The following is a 9,144-nucleotide window of genomic DNA, read 5'->3' on the forward strand; positions in this document are numbered from 1 at the left end:
ATAAAACCGGAATGAACCGGTTTAAACCGGTTTCAACTCTATAGAACAGGATAGAAACGGTTTAAACCGGATAAAACAGGATTGAACTGGTTTAAACCGGATAAAACCGGATTGAACTGGTTTAAACTGGTTTCAACCGGATAGAACCGGATAGAACCGGTTTAAACTGGATAAAACTGGATTGAACTGGCTTAAACCGGTTTAAACCGGATTAAACCGGATTGAACCGGTTCAAACTGGTTTAAACCGCATAAAATCATATTGAACCGGTTTAAACCAGATAAAACAGGATTGAACCGGCTTAAACTGGTTTAAACCGGATTGAACCGGTTCAAACCGGTTCAAACCGGTTTAAACCTGATAAAACCAGAATGAACTGGTTTAAACCGGTTTAAAACGGATAGAACCGGATAGAAACGGTTTAAACCGGATAAAACCGGATTGAACTGGATTAAACCGGTTTAAAACGGATAAAACCGGTTTAAACCGGATAAAACCGGATTTATCCGGTTTAAACCGGATAAAACCGGATTGAACCGCTTTAAACCGGATTAAACCAGATAGAACCGGATAGAACTGGTTTAAACCGGATAGAACCGGATAGAACCGGTTTAAAGCGGATAAAACTGGATTGAACTGGTATAAACCGGTTTAAACTGGAGAAAACCGGATTGAAGAGGTTGAAACCGGATAAAACCGGATTGAACCATTTTAAACCCTTTTACACCAGATGGAAACGAATAGAACCGGTTTAAACTGGATAAAACCGGATTGAACTGGTTTAACCGGTTAAAACAGGATAGAAAAGGATAGAACCGGTTTAAACTGATTTAAACAGGATAGAAACGGATAGAACCGGTTTAAACGAGATAAAACCGGATTGAACCGGTTTAAACCGGTTTAAACCTGATAAAACCGGATTGAAACGTTTCAAACCGGTTTTAACCGGATAAAACCGGAATGAACCGGTTTAAACCGGATAAAATCGGATTGAACCGGTTTAAACCGGATAAAACCGGATTGAACCGGTTTAAACCGGATAAAATCGGATTGAACTGGTTTAAACCGGATAAAACCGGATTGAACCGGTTTAAACCGGTTTCAACCGGATAGAACTGGATAGAACCGGTTTAAACCAGATAAAACCGGATTGAAGCGGTTTAAACCGGTTTAAACAGGATAAAATCAGATTGAAACGGTTTAAACCGGATTGATCCGGCTTAAACCGGATAAAACCGGAATGAACTGGTTGAAACCGGTTTAAACCGGATAAAACGGATTGAACCGGTTTAAAATGGATAAAACCGGATAGAACCGGTTTAATCCGGTTTAAACCAGATAAAAACCGATTGAACCGGTTTAAACCGGTTTAAAGCGGATAAAACCGGATTGAACCGGATTAAACCAGTTTATACTGGATAAACCGGATTGAATCGGTTAAAACCGGTTTAAACTGGATAAAAAGAGATTGAACCGGTTTAAACCGGTTTCAACCGGATAGAAACGGATAGAACCGGTTTAAACTGGATAAAAACGGATTGAAGCGGTTTAAACCGGTTCAAACCGGATAAAACCTGATTGAACCGGTTTAAACCGGATTGAACCCGTTTAAACCGGATAAAACCGGATTGAACCGGTTTAAACCGGATAAAACCGGATTGAACCGTTTCAAACCGGTTTTAAACGGATAAAACCGGAATGAACCGGTTTAAACCGGATAAAACTGGATTGAACCGTTTCAAACTGGTCTTAACCGGATAAAACCGGAATGAACCGGTTTAAACCGGATAAAATCGGATTGAACCGGTTTAAACCGGATAAAACCAGATTGAACCGGTTTAAACTGCTTTCAACCGGATAGAACCGGATAGAACCGGTTTAAACTGGATAAAACCGGATTGAACATGCTTAAACCGGTTTAAACCGGATAAAACTGGATTGAACCGGTTCAAACCGGATAGAACCGGATAGAACCGGATAGAACCGGTTTAAACCGGATAAAACCGGATTGAACCGGTTTAAACCGGTTTAAACCGGATAAAACAGGATTGAACTGGTTTAAACCGGATAAAACCGGATTGAACCGGTTTAAACCAGTTTCAACCGGATAGAACTGGATAGAAGCGGTTTAAACCGGATAAAACCGGATTGAAGCGGTTTAAACCGGTTAAAACCGGATAAAACCAGATTGAAACGGATTAAACCGGATTGATCCGGCTTAAACCGGATAAAACCGGAATGAACTGGTTTAAACCGGTTTAAACCGGAAAAAACGGATTGAACCGGTTTAAAATGGATAAAACCGGATAGAACCGGTTTAATCCGGTTTAAACCAGATAAAAACCGATTGAACCGGTTTAAACCGGTTTAAAGCGGATAAAACCGGATTGAACTGGTATAAACCGGTTTAAACTGGAGAAAACCGGATTGAAGAGGTTTAAACCGGATAAAACCGGATTGACCCGGTTTAAACCGGTTTAGACCGGATAAAACCGGATTGAACCGGTTCAAACCGGTTGAAACCGGATAAAACCAAATTAAACCAGTTTAAACCGGATAAAATCAGATTGAACTGGTTTAAAACGTATAAAACCGGATTGAACCAGTTTAAACCCTTTTAAACCAGATGGAAACGAATAGAACCAGTTTAAACCGGATAAAACCGGATTGAACCGGCTTAAACCGGTTTAAACCAGATAAAACCGGATTGAACCGGCTTAAACCGGTTTAAACCGGATAAAACCGGATTGAACCAGCTTAAACCAGTTAAAACCGGATAAAACCGGAATGAACTGTTTTAAACCGGTTTAAAACGGATAGAACCAGTTTAAACCGGATAAAACCGGATTGAACCAGTTTAAACCGGTTTAAACCAGATAGAAATGGATAGAACTGGTTTAAACTGGATAAAACTGGATTGAACCGGTTTGAACTGGTCTAAACCAGATAAAACCGGATTGAACTGGTTTCAAACGGTTTAAACCGGATATAACAAGATTGAACCGGTTTAAACCGGATAAAACTGGATTGAACCAGCTTAAACCGGTTTAAACAGGATAAAACCGGATTGAACCGGTTTAAAATGGTTTCAACCGGATAGAACCGGATAGAACCGGTTTAAACGGGATAAAACCGGATTGAACCGGCTTAAACCGGTTTTAACCGGATAAAACCTGATTGAACCAGTTTAAACCGGATAAAACCGAATTGAACCGGCTTAAACCGGTTTAAACCGGATAAGACCGGATTGAACCGGTTCAAACAGGTTTAATCCGGATAAAACCGGAATGAACTGGTTTAAAGCGGTTTAAAACGGATAGAACCGGATAGAAACGGTATAAACCGGATAAATCCGGATTGAACTGCTGTAAACCGGTTGAAACCGGATAAAAACGGATTGAAAGGGTTTAAACCGGTTTAAACAGGATAAAACGGGATTGAACTGGTTTAAGCCGATTAAAACCGGTTTGAACTGGTTTAAACCGGTCTAAACCGGATAAAACCGGTTTCAACAGGATAAAACCAGATTGAACCGGTTTAAAACAGATAAAACCGGATTGAATCGGTTCAAACCGGTTTAAACCGGATAAAACCGGAGTGAACTGGTTTAAACCGGATAAAAACGGATTGAACCGGTTTAAACCGGATAAAACCGGATTGAACCGTTTCAAACCGGTTTTAAACGGATAAAACCGGAATGAACCGGTTTAAACCGGATAAAATCGGATTGAACCGGTTTAAACCGGATAAAATCGGATTGAACCGGTTTAAACTGGTTTCAACCGGATAGAACCGGATAGAACCGGTTTAAACTGGATAAAACCGGATTGAACCGGTTTAAACCGGTTTAAACCGGATAAAACCGGATTGAACTGGTTTAAACCGGATAAAACCGGATTGAACCGGTTTAAACCGGTTTCAACTGGATAGAACTGGATAGAATCGGTTTAAACCGGATAAAACCGGATTGAAGCGGTTTAAAACGGTTAAAACCGGATAAAATCAGATTGAAACGGTTTAAACCGGATTGATCTGGCTAAAACCGGATAAAACCGGAATGAACTGGTTTAAACTGGTTTAAACCGGAAAAAACGGATTGAACCGGTTTAAAATGGATAAAACCGGATAGAACCGGTTTATTCCGGTTTAAACCAGATAAAAACCGATTGAACCGGTTTAAACCGGTTTAAAGCGGATAAAACCGGATTGAACCGGATTAAACCAGTTTATACTGGATAAACCGGATTGAATCGGTTAAAACCGCTTTAAACTGGATAAAAGCAGATTGAACCGGTTTAAACCGGTTTCAACCGGATAGAACCGGATAGAACCGGTTGAAACCGGATAAAAACGGATTGAAGCGGTTTAAACCGGTTCAAACCGGATAAAACCAGATTGAAACGGTTTAAACCGGATTGAACCGGTTTAAACCGGATAAAAGCGGAATGAACTGGTTTAAACCGGTTTAAACTGGAAAAACGGATTGAACCGGTTTAAACTGGATAAAACCGGATTGAACCGGTTTAAACTGGATAAAACCGGATTGAACCGGTTTAAACCGGTTTAAACCGGATAAAACCGGATTGAACTGGTTTAAACTGGATAAAACCGGATTGAACCGGTTTAAACCGGTTTCAACTGGATAGAACTGGACAGAACCGGTTTAAACCGGATAAAACAGGATTGAAGCGGTTTAAAACGGTTAAAACCGGATAAAATCAGATTGAAACGGTTTAAACCGGATTGATCCGGCTAAAACCGGATAAAACCAGAATGAACTGGTTTAAACTGGTTTAAACCGGAAAAAACGGATTGAACCGGTTTAAAATGGATAAAATCGGATAGAACCGGTTTATTCCGGTTTAAACCAGATAAAAACCGATTGAACCGGTTTAAACCGGTTTAAAGCGGATAAAACCGGATTGAACCGGATTAAACCAGTTTATACTGGATAAACCGGATTGAATCAGTTAAAACCGGTTTAAACTGGATAAAACCAGATTGAACCGGTTTAAACCAGTTTCAACCGGATAGATCCGGATAGAACCGGTTTAAACCGGATAAAAACGGATTGAAGCGGTTTAAACCGGTTCAAACTGGATAAAACCAGATTGAAACGGTTAAAACCGGATTGAACCGGTTTAAACCGGATAAAAGCGGAATGAACTGGTTTAAACCGGTTTAAACTGGAAAAGCGGATTGAACCGGTTTAAACTGGATAAAACCGATTGAACCGGTTGAAACTGGTTTCAACCGGAAAGAACCGGATAGAACCGGTTTAAACCGGATAAAAACGGATTGAAGCGGTTTAAACCGGTTCAAACCGGATAAAACCAGATTGAAACGGTTTAAACCGGATTGAACCGGTTTAAACCGGATAAAACTGGAATGAACTGGTTTAAACCGGTTTAAACTGGAAAAAACGGATTGTACCGGTTTAAACCGGATAAAAACGGATAGAACCGGTTTAAACCGGTTTAAACCAGATTGAACCGGATAGAACCGGTTTAAACCGTTTAAAACCGGATTGAACTGGTTTAAACCGGATTAAACCGGTTCAAACCGGATGAAACCGGAATGAACCGGTTTAAACCGTATAAAACCGGATTGAACCGGTTTAAACCGGTTTCAACCGGATAGAACCAGATAGAACCGGTTTAAACTGGATAAAAGCGGATTGAACCGGTTAAAGCCGGTTAAAACCGGAGAAAACCGGGTGGAACCGGCTTAAACCAGTTTAAACCGGAGAAAACCGGATTGAACCGGTTGTAACCGGTTTAAACCGAATATAAACGGATTGAAGCAGTTTAAACCGGTTTAAAACTGATAAAACCGGAATGAACCGGCCTAAACCTGTTTAAACCCGATAGGACCGGTTTAAACCGGATAAAACCGGATTGAACTGGATTAAACTGGTTTAAACCGGATAGAACTGGTTTAAACTGGATAAAACCGATTGAACCGGTTTAAAACCGGTTTAAACCGGATAAAACCGGATTGAAACGGTACAAACCGTTTTAAACCGGATAAAGCCGGAGTGAACTGGTTTAAACTGGTTTCAACCAGATAGAACTGGATAGAACCGGTTTAAACTGGATAAAACCGGATTGAACCAGCTTAAACCGGTTTAAACCGGATAAAACCGGATTGAAACGGTACAAACCGGTTTAAACCGGATAAAACCGGAGTGAACTGGTTTAAACCGGATAAAACTGGATTGAACCGGTTCAAACCAGTTTAAACCGGATAAAACTGGAAGGAACTGGTTTAAACCGGATAAAATCGGACTGAACCAGTTTAAACCGGATAAAACCGGATCGAACCGTTTCAAACCGGTTTTAACCGGATAAAACCGGAATGAACCGGTTTAAACCGGATAAAACCGGATTGAACCGGTTTAAACCGGATAAAACCGGATTGAACCGGTTTAAACCGGATAAAACCGGATTGAACCGGTTTAAACTGGTTTCAACCAGATAGGACCGGATAGAACCGGTTTAAACTGGATAAAACAGGATTGAACCGGCTTAAACCGGTTTAAACCGGATTGAACCGGTTGAAACCGGATAAAACCGGATTGAACCGGTTCAAACTCGTTTAAACCGGATAAAACCGGATAAAACCGTTTTAAAGCGGTTTAAACTGGATAAAACCAGATTGAACCGGTTTAAGCTGATTAAAACCGGATTGAACAGGTTTAAACTGGTCTAAACCGGATAAAACCGGTTTAAACCGGATAAAACCGGATTGAACCGGTTTAAACTGGTTTCAACCGGATAGATCCGGATAGAACCGGTTTAAACTGGATAAAACCGGATTGAACCGGTTTGAACTGGTCTAAACCAGATAAAACCGGATTGAACTGGTTTCAACCGGTTTAAACCGGATAAAACAAGATTGAACCGGTTTAAACCGGATAAAACCGGATTGAACCAGCTTAAACCGGTTTAAACCGGATAAAACTGGATTGAACCGGTTTAAACTGGTTTCAACCGGATAGAACCGGATAGAACCGGTTTAAACTGGATAAAACCGGATTGAACCGGCTTAAACCGGTTTAAACCGGATAAAACCGGATTGAACCGGTTCAAACAGGTTTAAACTGGATAAAACCGGATTGAACCAGTTTAAACTGGTTTCAACCGGGTAGAACCGGATAGAACCGGTTTAAACTGGATAAAACCGGAATGAACCAGCTTAAACAGGTCTAAACTGGATAAAACCCGATTGAACAGGCTTAAACTGGTATAAACAGCATAGAACCGGTTTAAACCGGATAAAATCGGATTGAACCGTTTTAAACCGGTTTAAACCGGATAAAACCAGACTGAACCGGTTCAAACAGGATAAAACCGGAATGAACCGGTTTAAACCGGTTTCAACTCTATAGAACAGGATAGAAACGGTTTAAACCGGATAAAACAGGATTGAACTGGTTTAAACCGGATAAAACCGGATTGAACTGGTTTAAACTGGTTTCAACCGGATAGAACCGGATAGAACCGGTTTAAACTGGATAAAACTGGATTGAACTGGCTTAAACCGGTTTAAACCGGATTAAACCGGATTGAACCGGTTCAAACTGGTTTAAACCGCATAAAATCATATTGAACCGGTTTAAACCAGATAAAACAGGATTGAACCGGCTTAAACTGGTTTAAACCGGATTGAACCGGTTCAAACCGGTTCAAACCGGTTTAAACCTGATAAAACCAGAATGAACTGGTTTAAACCGGTTTAAAACGGATAGAACCGGATAGAAACGGTTTAAACCGGATAAAACCGGATTGAACTGGATTAAACCGGTTTAAAACGGATAAAACCGGTTTAAACCGGATAAAACCGGATTTATCCGGTTTAAACCGGATAAAACCGGATTGAACCGCTTTAAACCGGATTAAACCAGATAGAACCGGATAGAACTGGTTTAAACCGGATAGAACCGGATAGAACCGGTTTAAAGCGGATAAAACTGGATTGAACTGGTATAAACCGGTTTAAACTGGAGAAAACCGGATTGAAGAGGTTGAAACCGGATAAAACCGGATTGAACCATTTTAAACCCTTTTACACCAGATGGAAACGAATAGAACCGGTTTAAACTGGATAAAACCGGATTGAACTGGTTTAACCGGTTAAAACAGGATAGAAAAGGATAGAACCGGTTTAAACTGATTTAAACAGGATAGAAACGGATAGAACCGGTTTAAACGAGATAAAACCGGATTGAACCGGTTTAAACCGGTTTAAACCTGATAAAAACCGGATTGAAACGTTTCAAACCGGTTTTAACCGGATAAAACCGGAATGAACCGGTTTAAACCGGATAAAATCGGATTGAACCGGTTTAAACCGGATAAAACCGGATTGAACCGGTTTAAACCGGATAAAATCGGATTGAACTGGTTTAAACCGGATAAAACCGGATTGAACCGGTTTAAACCGGTTTCAACCGGATAGAACTGGATAGAACCGGTTTAAACCAGATAAAACCGGATTGAAGCGGTTTAAACCGGTTTAAACAGGATAAAATCAGATTGAAACGGTTTAAACCGGATTGATCCGGCTTAAACCGGATAAAACCGGAATGAACTGGTTGAAACCGGTTTAAACCGGATAAAACGGATTGAACCGGTTTAAAATGGATAAAACCGGATAGAACCGGTTTAATCCGGTTTAAACCAGATAAAAACCGATTGAACCGGTTTAAACCGGTTTAAAGCGGATAAAACCGGATTGAACCGGATTAAACCAGTTTATACTGGATAAACCGGATTGAATCGGTTAAAACCGGTTTAAACTGGATAAAAAGAGATTGAACCGGTTTAAACCGGTTTCAACCGGATAGAAACGGATAGAACCGGTTTAAACTGGATAAAAACGGATTGAAGCGGTTTAAACCGGTTCAAACCGGATAAAACCTGATTGAACCGGTTTAAACCGGATTGAACCCGTTTAAACCGGATAAAACCGGATTGAACCGGTTTAAACCGGATAAAACCGGATTGAACCGTTTCAAACCGGTTTTAAACGGATAAAACCGGAATGAACCGGTTTAAACCGGATAAAACTGGATTGAACCGTTTCAAACTGGTCTTAACCGGATAAAACCGGAATGAACCGGTTTAAACCGGATAAAATCGG

Source organism: Cynocephalus volans, chromosome 12 (assembly GCF_027409185.1).
Source record: "Cynocephalus volans isolate mCynVol1 chromosome 12, mCynVol1.pri, whole genome shotgun sequence".
Taxonomy (NCBI): Eukaryota; Metazoa; Chordata; class Mammalia; order Dermoptera; family Cynocephalidae; genus Cynocephalus; species Cynocephalus volans.